This window comes from Anabrus simplex, chromosome 4, assembly GCF_040414725.1.
Source record: "Anabrus simplex isolate iqAnaSimp1 chromosome 4, ASM4041472v1, whole genome shotgun sequence".
NCBI classification, from domain to species: domain Eukaryota; kingdom Metazoa; phylum Arthropoda; class Insecta; order Orthoptera; family Tettigoniidae; genus Anabrus; species Anabrus simplex.
Genome location: NC_090268.1, coordinates 25,632,097 through 25,650,737, shown reverse-complemented (window position 1 = coordinate 25,650,737; position 18,641 = coordinate 25,632,097).

Genomic DNA, 18,641 nt, shown 5'->3' with positions numbered 1-18,641 from the left:
CCTTAAATAAGAAGCGACTTAACTAGGATAAGATCCAGCTACCTGAACTAAAGAAAGCAAAGATGTAACGGATTGTAAGTGTTCAGACGGGAAGAGAGATATAAAGCTGTCTTTTTTACAAGTTTCTTTACGTTGTACCGACACAGATAAGTCTCTTATGGTGACGATGGGACAGGAAAGGGCTACAAGTGAGAAGGAAGCGGCCATGGCATTTAATTAAGTTACAGCCCCAGCATTTGCTTGGTGTGAAAATGGAAACCCATGGAAAACCATCTTCAAGGCTTCCGACAGTGGTGTTCGAACCCACTATCTACCGAATGCAAGCTCACAGCTGCGCGCCCCTATTCGCACATCCAACACGCTCGCTTAGCTGCGTCGTATCGAGAACATATTTTAGATAATACTATATTGCATGTGTAATAATACTGGAGTTCAGAAGTAAGGGAAGCCCCTTGTGGAGTGAATGACCGCGTGTCACCCAGAAGGCTTCGCCTGCTACGTGATGAAGCTAGATAGTCATCTCAAGTACACAACGGTTTTGACGTTTGAATTCCATATTGCATAGCGCATGGCGTTGTAAAATTCCAGCTGGTGTTGGCACGCTTACATTCAACGGCACCACATGGTTTCGTCCACAGTACAACAGACAACAAAATACTACAGTCCACTAGTGTACATGGAAGATTTGACACTGCCTTCACCTTGAGTTCAAATATAATTTTAATTCGGCGTGGCATTCATATTACCATAAATCGATTAGAACCCTGTATGATTTTACCGGCCGATCCCGTGGTGTAGGGGTAGCGTGCCTGGCTCTTACCCGGAGGCCCCGGGTTCGATTCCCGGCCAGGTTAGGGATTTTTACCTGGACCTGAGGGCTGGTTCGAGGTCCACTCAACCTAAGTCATTAGAATTGAGGAGCTAACTGACGGTGAGATAGAGGCCCCGGTCTAGAAAGCCATGAATAACGGCTGACAGGATTCGTCGTGCTGACCACACGACACCTCGTAATCTGCAGGCCTTCGAGCTGAGCAGCGGTCACTTGGTAGGCCAAGGCCCTTCAAGGACTAGTGCCATGGGGTTTGGTTTGGTTTTTTTATGATTTTCGAGTTTATGTTACAAACAAGATCCACATAGTGACTATGTAAGGTGAACAACCGGGCTGAGTGGCTCAGATGGTTAAGGCGCTGGCTTTGTGAGCCCAAGCTGGTAGGTTCAATAGCCGGTCAGTCCTGTGGCATTTGAAGGTGAACTAATACGTCAGCTCCATGCCGAAATAACGTAAAAGAACTCCTGCGGGAGAAAATTCTGGCACCTCTGCGTCTACGAAAACTCGTAAAGTAGTTAGTAGGACGTAAAACCATCAAAATAATAATAACAACAATAGCATACATCTTCATTATAGACTGTTATGCCTTTCTGCGACCAGTCTGCAAGCATCTGAATGTACTAAACGCCGCCACAATCCTCTCTGGCCTCATTTTGTCCTATTCCCTCTCGTCTTTAAATAGAAATCGAGTCTAACCACCATCGTCTTTGTCTCCCTCTACTCCTCTTACTCTCCATAAGAGTCTACTATTTCCTTGGCAACTCATCCTCTATTCGCCTCACATGACCCCACCACCGAAGCCGGTATATGCGTACAGCGTCATCCACCGAGTTTATTCCTAATTTAGCCTTTAACTCCTCATTCCGAGTACCCTCCTGCCACTGTTTGTACCCGCAATCATTCTCTCACTCCCGCATAGAAAAGTTGGTCTGAAAGCAGACCTATGTAAAGATGACTTCCTTCTTACAGAATACTGTTGATCTCAACTGCGAGTTCACTGCATTAGCTTTACTGCACCTTCATTCAATCTCACAATTCTACCATCATGGGAGAACACACATCCTAAATACTTCACATTATCTGCGTGTTCCAGCTTTGTATCGCGAATCTAACAAATTCTCTTGGATTTTTTACGTACCGACATCAATTCAGTCTCGGAAATGCTAATTTTCGCACCATACTCATTGTACCTATTTTCAAGTGCCAAGATATTGGACTGCAGCCTTTTGGCACAACCTGCCACTAAGCCTAAGTCGTCAGCGTAGGCCAGACTGCTTACTACATTTTCATAAAAATAAGTCAACAGCAAAATTGTCAGTGGTATTTGTACAAGAGGTCTTATTAAAAGAGAAAATAGTAATTAAGGATTGCATGCATTTCAAACCCAGTCAGATCCACCAGCGGCCAAGGTCATGTTTGAAGCGAGATAACAGGTCGATACAGGAGGGTCGACTCTCGTCTGAGTTACGAGAAATAGCGGAACATACGGGCTTGACATCGGATACCATTAAAAGTGAAAGAAGTAATTCGAGTTGAATTTAAAGAGACGTCAGAAAGAGGAGGTTTAGATTAAATCTGTCAAGAATTCCATGCGAAATAACTGCTGTAATAAGGACGGAAAATCGCACATTAGTTATGTTAGAGATGTAAGAAAAGATGAACCTTCATTTTTTCTGAGTACTGAGTGGGAACAGGACATAGCGTTCATGAGAACAACAAGTGCTTGGTTCCAGAAATCCGCCAGGCAATTTGCCTCACTGGTTTGTTTGTACTGGCGCGTACATGTACGCAAAAGGTAGACTACAGGTGTTAACAGTGGTGGCGAGCATAAAAGAGACAACCCCAGCTTGTGAAATAAAGATCTGTCAGACCACTTCCAGAATGGCGAACAACGATGATTATAATGAAATGCTTGTTGATTAACGGGCCCTAACATCTAAGGTCATCGGCCCCTAGGCGGACGACGAGATCACGATTTACTTGTGGCACAAGTCTAGTGTTGTTACCCCCGAAGTTCTTATTAGTATGGTAACTCTACTAGATTGTCCAGCTGCTTGGTCGAGTTGTCAGCGTAGTGGTCGTAGGTTCAGAAAGTCCTGGGCTTGATTCCTGGCAGATGCGGGGAGTTGAGCCGCGTCTGATCAATTCGTCTGTACTGGGGACTAGGTGTCTTAGTCTGTCTTAACACACATCTTTTCATATAGATCGCACTACCTAGCAAAATGACCGTGCAATTTGAGGTCGCACAGCCGTGAGCGAGAGATGGTGGGTTCGACGCATCCTCGAGTTGTCGATACCTTCAATGTGTTAGTGCGACAAAACACTAGGAAAGCATATATTCAAGCAAGCAAAGCAACGTTGAAAACATCCTAGGTATATAAGTTACGAATTTTAGGTAAATAGGTAATTAAAATATAACAAAGTGTAATTAATTAATTTATTTATTTATTCCTAAAAATTACAATCATTTTCTTAATCATCGTTATCCGGTCGATTAGATTAGCAGTTTGCCTTTTTCTATCACTACGAGCGCTAATGCGACTCATTGTATTGTTTCACTTAAGCCCTTATAAGTAGAACTATTTAGTGTGGACATTTTTCTAGAAATCAAGAAACACCTTAGGGTATTGAATCAAGGAACACATTACAGAAACAATTATGTAAATAATTTAATTTGGCCGGGTTTTGAATCATAAGAAAGCTAGTGAAGAAACAAGCTATTTTAAGCTGTTTTTTCCGGAACTGCATTTAGGCTGGACGTGATTTTCGAAATTGTGTTTTTAGTTTGATAGAGCTATCCAAGACTCAATTTAAAACCTTTCCGGACCCTTTAGCCCTTCAACTTTCTGTGCAATTGAAGAAATTGCTTAATTATATGCTTTTCGTCGTATGGGGACCTCTACCTTGTGTGTTAAGAAATTAAGTACCGCACTACCAACCACAAACATTTTTTTTGCAATCGGCTCTACGTCGCACAGACACAGACAGGTCTTATGGACGCGATGGGACAAGAAAGGGCTAGGAGTGGGACCCCAGCATTTGTCTGGTATGAAAATACGAAACCACGGAAAACCATCCTCAGGGCTGCCATTAGCGGGGCTCGAACCCACTATCTCCCGAGTACAAACTCTCAGCTTCGCGCCCCTTATCACACGGTCAACTTGCTCGATACACCCAATAGTAAGAGTATAGGGTATCAGGATATAAAACTCGTCCAAATTCATTTTTGGTGCTTACCCCAAGTAATCTGAAGAAACAAACAGCAGAAGAGTATTACCAGATTTTCCAAGTCACTGACTGAAGTCAGAGGAATTTTTTTCAAGTTAACTCTCATGAGTGACCTGTGCGCATTGCTGTGTAATGAGATTGTGAGAGGGAGTGTCTGCTCAAGGCTGAATCACTATCAAGAGTTGTTACACCATATGAACGCTGCGGGAAGGATCTGAATTGAAAACCAGGCTCTTTGGCACGCATTCTAGTGATTAAGTTTTATACCCCTACCTTTCCTACCTTGTCGGCCAATACTGACAAACATATTTCACCAACAGGACTCGAACCAACTAACCACGGTGTGAGACCATACAGTCTTTAAGCCTTATCGATCACCATCAGGCGTGCTATGCCTGAAAAAATTGTCCACTACTGATACACAATAACCTCGTTTATCCGACCCTAATTAATCCGGATCTCCGGTTTAACCCGATCGAACATAATTTATTTTTACTTGTACCTACATTTTTTTTTTTTTTTTTTGGTCGACTCTTCTTGAATGTCTTTTCCACCAAGGTTGGGTAAGGACAGGAATTGGAAGTAATTCGGCAACGGTTTATGAAAGGTACCGTTCCGGTATTCGCCTTTATTTGAGAATGGGAAACCATGGAAAACCGTCCCCAGGACGGCCGAAGTGGGATTCGAATTCACGCTCTTCTGAATGCAACGCACTGCTAATTTACTGATGGTGAATTTGAAAATGAAACCGGCGCTCCATCAGAAGAAACAATGACTCATGGAGAGCAACAATGCAGCTGGACAAACTAAAGGCCTATTTAGAATCCTAGACTGAAACCACACCGGCAGAACTGTTCGTAAAAGGTCTTCGTGATTGTGTTGCGCGCAAACGCTATACAAATGCATAACAGAAAAAAATTACATTTTAGGGCATAAAACAGTTGTAAACGTAGAAAAGTGTTCTTATATTCTTGTACAATTTAAAAAAAGATATTACTGTAAGACTTATGTTAATAATATAACATGTACTGTATTGTTTTTTTTTAGTTTTCCGGATTATCCGTATTTTCGATAATCCGGATCAGTTCCGGTCCCGCTTAATCCGGATAAACGAGGTTCTTGTGTACTACAGAAACAGACAGTTTCATAAAATTCATTTGCATTATTTCTCGTTTCGTGGATGAGGTGAGGGACATCTGCTATCAGATCCGCGACTACACTACGCCCCCACCTACTTGACCATACATGATCTTGCATCCCTCCCTGTCCATTCTACGAGTCTTCCACAACCTTATGATATGAACACTCTGGTATTCTGATTTATTTTTTAAATCCATGATTCCGAAATGTACATTGTTTGGTATCTTCATCATTCTTTAAAACGCGTTATCATTTTCCCCTTTCTCTCTACTTGTTAATACACTATATCGTGATGTAGCAACGGCGTTCACCCCAGACACCTTGTAGAGATGTAAACTTAAGAATTTCCCGGAAAGTATGTCAAATGGAAGTTATACTCCATCTGTAGGCCTACGCCATTCATTAAACTGTCAGATGACCCCTCAATACAAAGTGAATAGCGGTGCGTCCGTGTGTCGTCAGGTACACAGACTACTGGGGTCATTTGAGCACGTACGTAAACCAACACATCCCATGAGAAACCTTAACGAGGTTCAGAAAAGATGGATTTGTCGTCGTGTTGCTGCGGATCTCAATGTCTTTCCGTCAGTTATTCACCGCTTGTGGAATCGCTACAATGAGACAGGCCAGTTCACAAGGATGGGACAAAGTCGTGGGCGCATTATAAAACCACAGGATGACCGATATCTATCTGTGCGTTGCGGTGTCGTTCAGCAACTGCCAGAGAACTGCAACAAGACCTTAGGAGGGTCACTGGAGTCACGGTGTCTGATCAGACAGTAAGGAACACGTTAAGAGTAGTGTCCTTACGACCCAGACGTCCTGTTCGAGTGCCCCGTTTAACGCAGCAACATCGCGCTGTTCGTCCTCTGTTTGCCCGTACCCACGTCAACTGGCAACGTCGCCAATGGAGACGTGTGTTTACAGACGAGTCCAGATTTCCTTTAACACAGCATGATGGACGTCAACGTGTATGGAGACGCCGTGGTGAGGAGTATATCCCAAATGTTGTCCATGAAGGCGACCGATTCGGACAAGGTTCTATGATGGTCTGGGGTGGCATCAGTACTGATCTTGTCGTCCGTGGTAATCTTACCGCTGCGGGGTACATCGAGCAGATACTGCTACAGCATGTGTTTGTTGCTGTGTACGTTGTTGGCCCTGAATTCGTACTCTTGCACAATGCCAGGAAGCGCGCATCACGAGAGCTGTCTTGCGAGAACTGGACATTCAAGAGACGGAATGGCCAGCAGTGAGTCTCAACCTTAATCCCATCAATCGTGTGTGGGATAGGCTTGACAGAAGTGCTCGTAGGCGTCCTGTTCCACCACAGACTCTCCAAGAACTCGAACCGGTTCTCATAGAATGGGACCTGATACCACAACGCGACCTCCGTCGCCTTATATGGAGCAGGCCACGTAGGTGCCAAGCTGTGATAAATGCTCGTGGAGGGCATACACCATACTGAAGCTCTCCAATTGTGATAAAAATCCATCCTGGAGGACTGTTATCACTTTGTTTTCGCACCTATTCGAACATTTCCGTTTGTGTTCTGAAAATGAACACGAATCCATCAATGTTCTTTTCTATACTTCGACGGTAGAGCATAAAGGTTTAGTTGGTAACATACCTGGGTGTGAGGTATTGTTTTGTGGAGCATGGCATACGTTCTAAAACATGTTCCCCTAATTTTTTTAAAACTGTAGCTTACATTAAACTATGTGTATTGTTTTATGGCCTATTTTCATCTTTCTTAAATGCCTATTTTCATTATTTTATTGCCTTTTTCCAATATATTAAGGTCTTATTTGCCTGGCTATTTTAGCCAAAGTAAATACCTACACTTCTGGGCTTTACTCGTGAGCCACTAGCGGAAGCTAGAAGGAGTGAAAGGAACTGGTCATCTTAACGCACGCACACTCTGGTTCCGGATACCTCTCCACGCCAGAAGTGACTCCTGGTTAAGCGGACAGCTTAAATGTCGCCATCGTTCAGGTTTGGATAGGACACTACGTTATCATTTCAGTTTGTTTTGTCTTTATTCGCCGGGTTGAGTGGCTCTGACGGTTGAGGCGCTGGCCTTCTGACCCCAACTTGGCAGGTTCGATCCTGGCTCAGCCCGGTGGTATTTGAAGGTGCTCAAATACGTCAGGCTCGTGTCGCTAGATTTACTGGCACGTAAAAAAAACTCCTGCGGGACAAAATTCCGGCACCTCGACGTCTCCGAAAACCGTAAAAGTAGTTAGTGGGACGTAAAGCAAATAACCTTATTATCGGCTTTATTCACTCCAGCAGACTTCGGTATAACAGGCATGTGGCTAGATGATTACCTATCCTGGTGAAGTAGGCCTTGACAGTCCCATCATGACATTTCTATACATTCGGCAATGAAGACAGCCTACTGCAAGATGTGATCGATATTCGATCTAGTGTGTGAAATTCCAGAGAACATGCTCTCTAAAACCCTTACATGGAGTTTATGACCCTGTAATAAATACGGAAATTTATCTCTCCCTCTTACTTGTTTGTGTATCAACTGTCCTGTTATTTATGACCTGCTGACCACGCCGTTGAATATGGGATATTAAATCTACCTGCGGGCTTCGTCAATCTGTGTTCATAAATCACAGCGGAGTCTAATAAACTTGGGTAACTCTATTCGTCCCCAAAACAATGATAATGAATTGTTATAGCGGTAAAATTAACTTTTTCCCCCCACATGCGTAAGGAAAATTCTAATGACATTCATTTCATATTGATATGAATGAAGCCCTGTTTAGTTGTGTAGAAAAAATACAGTGCACCTGCAGCATTGTATCTGAACACCAAAAGAATTCTTGGGTGATAAACCCTGGAAACCGGGGAGGACTAAAGACCGGTGGTGAGTATATGGGGAGCTGGGAGACAATGATTACCAAGTGGGTAGAGTTAAACTGTGCATGTATTGTAAAGAAAGGAATAGAATTAAGTAACAGATTCATTTCCAACAAAATTTACAAGTCTCCAATTTGCTTTACGTCGCACCGAACAGATAGGTCATATGGCGACGATGGGGTAGAAAAGGGCTAGGAGTGGGAGGCAAGCGGCCGTGACCTTAATTTTTTTTAAAAAGCCCCAGCATTTTCATGGTGTGAAAATGCGAGACCACGGAAACCATCTTCAGCAGTGTCGACGGTGGGGAGAGAACCCACGATCTCCCGCTTGCAAGCTCAAAATTGCGCCACCCTAACCGCACGGCCAACTCGCTCTGTTAACACATTCGTAATCGTTATAATAATAATAATAATAATACTTTCATGTCCCGCTAACTACTACTTGATGGTTTTTCGAAGACGCCAAAGTGCCGGAATTTTCCCTCAGGATACATTTACGTGCCAGTAAATCTACCGACACGAGGCTGACATATCTGAGTACCTTCAAATACAACCGGAATGAGCCAGGATCGAACCTGCCCCAACCGTCTGAGCCACTCAGCCCGGCAGCGGAAAATGGAGGAGTCACTACGCGAATTATTCGAGTTCACTCTGCCTAAAACTAAAACTAGTTCGTTTCGGAAATCATTCAGGATGAACATATCTGTATATCGCTGCTATTCAATGTGAATTAGGTTAACATAGAGTGAACCTTCTTGTTTAATTGAAGGGATTCTTTCTACATTTAGTGTCATTGTACAAGTAGTCCGGTTCTGTAGAGTTGTCAGTGCACTGGTCTTGCGGCCCTCGGGGCCGAGAGTTCGGTTCCCCACCGACTGGTAGCATTTCGATTTTTAAGTGTTAATTCGCTTGGCTTGGAGACTAGGTTTTTGTATTGTTCCAACATTCCTACAACTTGCCTCCATCACACGAACACACAGTTTGCTACATATTGTAGACGCCGTCCATCCTTATCGCAAGGGCTGCCTTATAAGGGCTGCACCAGGTCAGCAATAGCCACACGAAAGATTTAAATTATATACATGCGAATAAGCCCGTTAGGACTACGGTAAGTACTTACAGGCGGGCATATGGCTTCCTTTGGGCCCATGTTTCTTTCATTCTTTTACTGCGGGCTTCCTTTCTGTTTTCAGACCAGGTTGATCCGATCTTCTTTGGTCTTTCCTCTAGGTCAAATTATCATTTGTGAATTTTGGATCTGAAAATTACCCTATTTTGGACATCTGGCAGTGTTGACAGGTCTCCCGAAATTTCAGGAGATCTCCTGAATTTTTTGCAACACACCAGGAAACCCGAAAAAAAATCTTTTGAAATGTCTTCTAATCCAAATTTATGCAAAATTAATAATGATTAATGGTGCATAATATATTTGTGCCGAAAACTCTTTTCTCGTCTCGACGTTTTATCGGTAGCATCACTCGTCAGGTACTTCCTCGCATTTATTTTGGGTTCGAATTTCGTAATATTTCCCCATTTATTGAACTCTAAACTCACGCTTGACTGCATCATTCGAAGGGAAATCACCAAGCCGCATATATAGAATACAAAATCTACATCCTGCTACCACTTCAAAATTATCACACTATTTCTACGCCTGATGAGTGACTACATCTACAGGAAGACTGGGGAGGAAGAGAAGAAGCATACAGTGGCCAGAGAGAAAGGGTGAGTGAAAATAAATATTTTTCACGTAATCTTAAATGACTATTGCATTATTTGAGGTTTATTACAATATTTCAGTGCTCGAGAAACTACCAACATTCTCATTATAACTCCCGAAATTTTTACGTACAATCTACCGATTTTTTTAATTGTTGACCTGGCAACACTGACTGCTGGTGTAATTCCTGCCTGTTTCAAATCGGTTTTCATTTCGCCAGTATTTCATTGTCTGTTTTAGCTTTACTCCTATTTTAATAGAATTCTATTTGTTTGGTAAGATTGTCTGGATGCATTATTTTAATATGTGCATAGAATCTTAGCCTGCGTTTCCTAATGTCACTGAATATTTGTGTATTGTTTGATTTCCTTTCTGCCTCCAAGTTTGTATTGACCGCCTGAGTTTTTGGTCTATATTGTTTCTTATGATTTTGCATCCCTTTTTCTCAATGCTTTCACTGTCACTCTCCTGTTCAAAATTAGCGTTCCTGATCCATAAACACATTCTGGCACCCGGAAGGGGCTATGTCTGCCATGTTAAAATGGGCGTTTTTAAGGAACATTTTCTCACAAAGTTATGAACCAAGGAAATTCCTTTTTGTGTACATATTTATTCGACCATCGCACGTAGATAGACGACATCATTTTATATCTTCTGTTTTTTTTAATATACATTTTTAAGTGAACATCAAAATTTTAGGTTCTAAAAGGAGACATTTTGTTCCATAATTCAGAAATTGTACCTTTGATTTTAAAAATCTCGTGTTAAAATACGTAGAATGATTAGTTACATACCACCTACAAGTTTGGTTTATGTACGTTCAGTGGTATCCGAATAAATGTTCCTTAGATACACAAAAAACTACTTTTCAGGAAACGAGCCTCAAAGTTCCTTATGCATTCCACATTCGTACAGAGGATCATCTGGGTTCTCTTCCATCTCTTCTTGTAATCTTCTATTTACACTTCCTTTCTTCTGTCTTCCAAGCTTCACCAGATCCCTTTCTGCTGCATCTGCTTTCCTTTTTCTTTATCTATAATTGACATTCGTTTCAGTGTTGTGCTCTAGAGGTACCGGCATACGAAGTCTTTGTAGAACTTCGCTCTTCGAGATATTGCCCCCATTGTATATTGCCACGGCATCGTAAACACCAAAGTGGAGTGTTTTTATACTCACAATTTCTCTCTTGGGTACCCGAGTCCAGATCAAATGATCTAAGCATTCGTTAGGGCTTTGGGTTTTACCGAGAAGGCATTTCCGGAGGAGTTTTTCATAGGGTAAGTCTCTGAAGACTGGCCTTATGGGTTCCGCGACTGTATATAGGAGACTGCTTTTGGTCGTGGTCGCAGTTTCCTTCATTTTTATGGTATTTGCACCACTTGTCCTCCCCTTTTGGTAACAAACCATGCTGTGGTTGTTCATTCTGCATCACAGTTGGGGAACATACATTTGCACACTTACTTGTAACGTTCGGAATAACAGTGATTTTCCTCTTTCCCACATTCTTGCGCACCTTGAAAATCCTATTAGTATGTCTACGCATCTTGTTCAATGTATAAAACCAAACGAAAAAAAAAAAGCAGCTGAATACTGTTGTAAAAGCAATAAACACATGTAGTTATGTTCTCAATCATTCTGCCGTCCAGGTTGGCCAACAATTGAAAGTTGCACTTTCCTGCAGCAGGAATATCCTCTCGCAGAAAATGACCACGTTCTGAAACACAACGGAGTCTTTGTCACCGCTTACAAATGGAAAGTAATGTTATGTCACATCAGTTCGAGGACATGTCACGCCCGACATCTGGAGCATTCCAGGTAATATAAAAATTAACACCCTTTCAAACGTCGCAGAGGTCTGAAACAAAAAGTATTCGAAAGAAGAAAGTCACAGGTATATAAAAGTGCAAAAAAATTAAAAATGAAATTTTTTCGATTTCACCCCTTCCGGGTGCCCTTAGTTTTGTGTACTTGGAGATACATTTTTTGTTATAGGTATTTTGGGTTAGTCGATATGCAGTTTCCACCCTTTGGCATCCACTTTTAATTGGCTTTTGTTAAGAGTCCATTTTCGTAAATTGTTTCACCAAGATACCAAAACTGTGATACTAGTATAATTTTGCCACATTTTGTCTCCATGAATTCTGGTGCTCGATTGTTGCAGGTCATGTATTGTCTTCTCAAAAGATATCTGAAGGCCGATTTTTCCCGCAATTTCTTTCAGGAGTTCAAGCTGGTTTTGGACTGTTAAAAATGTCTCTTGCCAGGTCGTCCGCAAATGCTAAGTGATCTATCGCTGTCTGTGGGCACAAAGGAAGAAAAATGCACGCCCCTAAGAACTTCGCATGATTCACTGAAAAAGGAGTTTTTTCACTTCACTGATATATCCTTAAAAGTATAGTGTTTTGGCGACCTCGAAGTGGAATAGGCTTCTAGTCAGGAAACTACGAAATGCTTTTCATGTTTGCAGGTCTTCCACATTCAAGCCGTGCTACTTACCTGTCTTCTCTCTATTATATCAAACTGTTATTCACAGGGATTACAGTTCTATAGCTTATGTTTACCTGAAGTTGGAGTAATCCTTTGATGTTTCTGTTCCCCACGTTCTCCTCGATCCGCTCAGAATGTTCGAACAGCTACACCTCGTAACACAAATCTCAGAGAAAAGAGACTTATTTGAAGAAAACTCCTCTCAGATGTCAACATTAGCCGCCGTCTCTGCCTACGTCAACTCTACATGTCCTTGTTCTATGTATATTCTCTGTGTATGTTTTGGAACATAACAAATATAACAGCTGCACTATTCTTATGCTGGAAGTAAATGTGGGTTTTCGCTATTTCAATTTCTTGAGTTATTAATGCGTACTGGAACTCATCATTGAGATACGTAATTCCGTTCCTACTCCCCATAGTTATTTTATGCTTAGCTATTCGATAAGGATTTAGGTTCGTGTCCAATTAACTGCATGGTTAACATTGAGCATGTTTAATCATCAAATTTATTACAGACTAGGCACTCATTAAGTGTATGACATCGGAATGAACGCCCGTAATTGTGTCTTGCAAAGAACTTTTTCTCGTGGAAAGTCGACGTACTCTTTCGTATTAAATCTCATGGTGGAGGGTGGGAATACTTTGTAAATGAAGAAAGAAAAAAAAAGGCGTTAAATGAAGTGAAGTGATTGACATTATGAAAGATTTAAAGAGATTTATCGCCGTTATATCAAGAGAGGGAAAAAGTTTGAGGCCTGAGCTGTTCACGAGTAACTTGGTCTTTCGCCATGGGTAGTCTGAGGTGTCGTATTATAAACTTTAGCTGCCACACCTACAGTATATCTCTATACATAAAAGGCGAACTCCGACCGGCTGTAATCAACGCAAAACTATGCGACATAAAAAAATGCAATTTTGTGCATACATTTATATTACAGTGTAGGTGCTCACTAAGGGAGGATTGTTGCATATACCATCGCTAAGAGGGTGGAAAGGGGGTTGTAACGATCACTCACCTATTTTCGGCTACCGTCATCTGGAACTCCATCTATGTTCCTATTCTCGCCGATACTTCATTCATCTAACCGGCCTTGGACTTTCTCTGCTGCCTCGCCATGCATCCGTCCTGGTGAACTGCTGACTACACACTGAGTCTCCTCTGGGTTACGTCATCCGCTACGTCAGTGTCCGATATTTCTCGACGTTTTGTGTACTTTTTTCCGGAACTTTCTGCAGCGGTATAAAGGCTTCCCCCACATACTCTGTCTTCAGTCCAACACTGATTCCGAGTGTGGTTGGAGGGTCGTCTGAGGACTTCCCAGTATTTGCTGGGAAGCTCCACTTTTATTTGCTGTTTGGGTGAGCAACAGTATTTATTTTATAATTACCACTATTATTCTTCTCCTATGGATTTTGGAGTTATCTTCATTTCTGTGGCCGGTTTTCTTTTAAGCCTGATATGAGTGATATTGTTCCTTAACAAATGAACATCGAGTAATATGCAATTTCAAGAGTTGGTGAGTGATTGAACTTGTGGTCTGGACGGTACAACTTATCACATAAAACTGTTCCTGCATTTGGCAATGTTTATACTCAGGCGACTCCCATTATTGTAATCCCCGTCCTTGGTCCTTCCCGTGCCTTTCTTCTCCCTTTGTTTACTTTTTTGGAAATCTGTGTCCATATTCTCCGAGGCTTATAGGTTACCATGTTCATTTGATTAGTCACATATTATAACTTGTAAATGGTCTAGGGATTCTATTCTAATGTACGTCATTCACGATGAGTGTTTTGTGTGTCAGGTTACAAAATTTTGAGTTGTAAAATTTAAAGTTAATTCCCTTTGTAGAAACAATATACTGGTTTGATTAACCTTTTTCCTTCTTATTACATCCACTAACCTCCCATTGGTCCCAGCTCTTTTCTCCTTGAACGTCTTGTCAAAGAATCTTAATCAACCAATACGTTGTTGCTATAAATCGTCACAGGGTGAACTGTTTAAATGAGTACATCCATATCTCCACAAATTAACAGTTTACAGACGCAAACATTGGTATCTGGAACCTAATTAAAAATAAACAAACACGCATGTTTTTGTTTTCGTAAATTCCCTTAAGGGGGGAGAAGGGGGGGGTGAAAATTGTGAAAAAAGAATATTCAATACCTTTTATGAAGATACAGCTCAAAAAAGAACGTGTTACAGAGGTGAACATTGGTATTTGCAATCTCCATTAAAAATAAATAAACGCGTGTTTTTTTTCGGAAAATCTACTTAAGGGGGCTTGAAAAGAAGTGAAATAAGGGTTGAAGTATTTTTATTATAATACTCATAATACTCATCTATATAAATAACATCTTAATAACCGTGTGTCTGTACATTGATTATTTTGGCGAAATTATCGTACAGTTACACGTTTCAGGTGCAACAATGACCGTTTGCACGTATTTTAGCTTTCGTTTCCCGGAACTCCTCGTTTTACCCCTCTCCCCAAAATCAATATGGCGGCACAACCTGTCCGATGAGCTAGAAAATTGAAATTTGCGAAAATTTGAAGTGTTGACCTGCGACAGGCGGAAAAATTCCAAGATGTGTAAATTTCATTTTTTACCCCCCGGAAAATATTGAAATATGGAGGCAATTTTAATGACTGCAGATTTTCGTTTCCATATACTTCGTGGCTAAACGGTAAGTCGTATCACAAAACGGGTGGCTCAATCTGTGTACAATTAGGTGTGATCTACAACTTTGGTCCTCCTTCCCCTTCTCTGCCGGCGTAGGTTTCCTAGCCAGCACAGGCTTATTGGTGGTCGAAGGTCGAAAGTCGAAGGCTGGGATGGACCCGCCTTCGAGCTCGTTCTCTTTGCGGCGTTGCTCACAGAAGCAACTGCCGCCTTGGGAGCACCGATCTTCTGGAAAGGTGCTCCAGTTGAAAATGAGGAACCTGGGAGAAACTGTGCTATCATGCTGAAGTATAGTGTCTTGGCCGGTGCATTCAGAGAATTAAACTTACGGCGCGCTTCCTGGTAAGATCCAGGGTCTTGATCTCCTAGATCTTCTCACTCAGATACGTCGGATAGTTCCGATCCCGAGGAGAATGAAGACCAGAGCAGTTAGTGCACTTGTACGGAGGTGTGCACTCCTCCGCGCCGTGAGCTACTTTCCCACATGTACCACACACAGACTGATTCGAACAACGAGATACTATGTGTCCGAATCTCTGGCATTAATAGCACCGCATAGGAGGCGGGATGTACGGCCTCACATCGCAACGATAGGTTGTTACCTTTACTTTCTCTGGCAACACTGACGACTTGAAGGAGACTATGAATGCACCCGTGGCAACGTCTTCACCGTTGACTGCGCGTAATGCGCCGGACGTGTGTCAAGCCACGGTGCTTCATGTCTTCCATCAATTCATTGTCAGTGTTCAGAATAAAATCAGTGGAAAATAAATCCACGAACCAGATTTAAGGTTTTGTGCTCTTCCACTTTGACGGAGATTTCACCAAAGTGGTAGCACTTAAGCAACTGATCGGCCTGGAGCGCAGTGCTCGTCTTCAAAGCAAACCACCATTGCGCATTTTCTTTAGATCCTCAAGTTCACCGCATACATCTTCGATGTGTCGACAGAAAAGTATCGATTTAACCAGCTTAAAACCTTGCCCATCGGTTCTGGTAGCAACCAGGAACCTAGGGAAGCTGGAACCTAGACTAATACGCTGCGCTTGGTCCAAGGGGTTGCCCCCCTTAGGGACTCAAAAGTTAAAGACTTGGGTAGCGAACTACCCGAGGTGGCAGGTGGAAGTTGTTTCCACGCCAGCCCGAAATCCTCCCCGAATGCCACCCACTCCGATCAGGGGTCTCAGTAGCCGAACGAAGCAGCCAAGGCAATACCCACCTGGTCATAGCCGGCACTGCCCGGAGTCCGATGTTGGACGATGCCTAATGTAGGAGGACTGAGGCAATGAGTACTAGAACTCCCTTCTTCGAGTCACCCGCAATAGCATGTACCCCATAGCGTGTACAGAGCACTAAATATAGGGAAAAATAAATAAAAATAAGAATATGTTCTTCTGGCATTCGGCTGTGCGGGCACCTGTGCTGTCAGGCGGATACTAATGCCCGGGTACAAGACACTCCCTCGCGCCGCTTCCTGGGTGGTTACTGACACGGGCTTTCGAGCGTAGTCGCACACGTAGGAGCTCCATCGCGGAGCAAAACGCATATCAATAATTTTGAAATGGTCGACAACTACCCCCCCCCCCCAAAAAAAAAAAAAATAAATAAATAAATAAATAAATAAAATAAAGAGGGGACCATGGTCACATGAAAGTCGCCTTCTACGACAGGCAGGGGATACCGCGAGTGTATTCTACATGTGCGTCCCCCATCCGCAGGGTGTTGTGTGTTTGGTCCGCGAGAGGTATTTTATTTCCCTCAAGTACGCCGGCAAACCGGTTAGGAACCCCCTACGTGCCACCTGGGACTCGCCGCGTGGGAGTGGTATCACCTCTTCCCACTGCTACGCCAGCGTAGTAGGTTCGATGACAGGAATTATGAGCCAGGGTTACAATTCTTCCCTCTTGATCTGTTGTTTCTTTCATTTTGCGACCCATCTCACTGATTGACTGTATAACTTCTTGCTTAGAACGACTGACGCACAATTGACTTGGTACAAGACGTGACCTTTACTGCTTACCTGCGTTGAATGTTAAAGACGTATGTGAAATAAACCATCTGTACGAATACTTTTTATGCGTCTATATTTCGAACTTATTGGATGACAAGTTTGTTAAAACAAACATTTCTGAAGTACTACTATTATTTCCGGTACGTAGTCACTCACGTTTCGCGAAATACCGAAATATAGGTAAGTAGTGAAATTTTCAGCAACAAATGGGCAAAGCGTCCACTACAAACAACGTTGCTTAACGTTGAAGGTGTACGTAAAAAAAAAAAATTCCCACGACTGTACGTGTTACTTGTCTCTTTCAAGTAAATTATAGAACAAGTTATATTTTCTTTTAATTACATCAATGATTACTGTATAGCTAATTTGTACTCCTGTATCAATATTGAAGTCCATTGTCAAGGATTTCTAATTCCTCTTTTGAGTACGACATAAAATGGATTATATGAAGTGGTTTTGTGATATTTTGGTTCACTTGAGGGCTGATATGATTCTCTGTGCTTTCTTTTTACTACTTAGTTGTCCGACTCGTTGGCTGAATGGTCAGCGTACTGGCGTTAGGTTCATAGGGTCCCGGGTTCGATTAACGGCGGGGTCGGGGATTTCAACCTTCATTGGTTAATTCCAATGGTCCGGGGGCTGGGTGTTTGTGCTGTCCCCAACATCCCTGCAACTCCCACACCACACATAACACTATCCTCCACCGCAATAACACGCAGTCACCTACACATGGCAGATGCCACCCACCCTCATCGGAGGGTCTGCCTTGCAAGGGCTACACTCGGCTAGAAATAGCCACACGAAATTATAATTATTATACTACTTAGTATCGAAACTCTCGGAAACTGATGATTTATAATTGCCAATCGACCAAACATATACATATAATCTCAATATTTTAAAAATTACGAATAATACAGTATTTCACAAATTTGAGTGAATTGACTGAAAGACGGAGTTACATTGTGCAAATTAGAAGGGCAAGTGAAGGCAAAAATTAAAACTAAGGCAATGTTACTTTTTATCATTTTCTTTGAGTTTTATTTTCACACCTCTGTAGCTATCGAAATGCCATTCCAGCATTATTCTAGTAATTAAGATTTTGTAAGACTATTGTCAATACCATTCTGAACACCTGTTTAGTAGAGTCTCTTGTGTGAATCTTAAAACACACGACTGAACTAGTTGGTATGTTTTAATATGAACTTTCGGAAGGACGGAATTATATATCCCTGTGTTCTTCGGAGGCTGGTATGCCAAACTGTTAAAAACTTGCGCTAAGAGCAATACAGAGAGCCTCCGTGGCTCAGACGGCAGCGCTTCGTCCTCTCACAGCTGGATACCGTGGTTCAAATTCCCGGTCACTCCATGTGAGATTTGTGCTGGACAAAGTGGAGACGCGACAGGTTTTTCTCTAGGTTCTCCGGTTTTCCCTGTCATATTTCATTCCAGAAACACACTCCATTATAATTTCATAGCATATATATCAGTCATTAATATCACCTTGGGAGTGGCGATCCCATTGTACTAATAGCCTATATATCGTTCATTTCATTCCTGACCTGGTCAAAAGACTGGAAAATATCGTTCGTTTATTTCCGAACAATTCGTGTGTACTGAACGTTCAGTAGTTTGATTTTTCTCACAAACCGTTCCTCCCACCGAATATG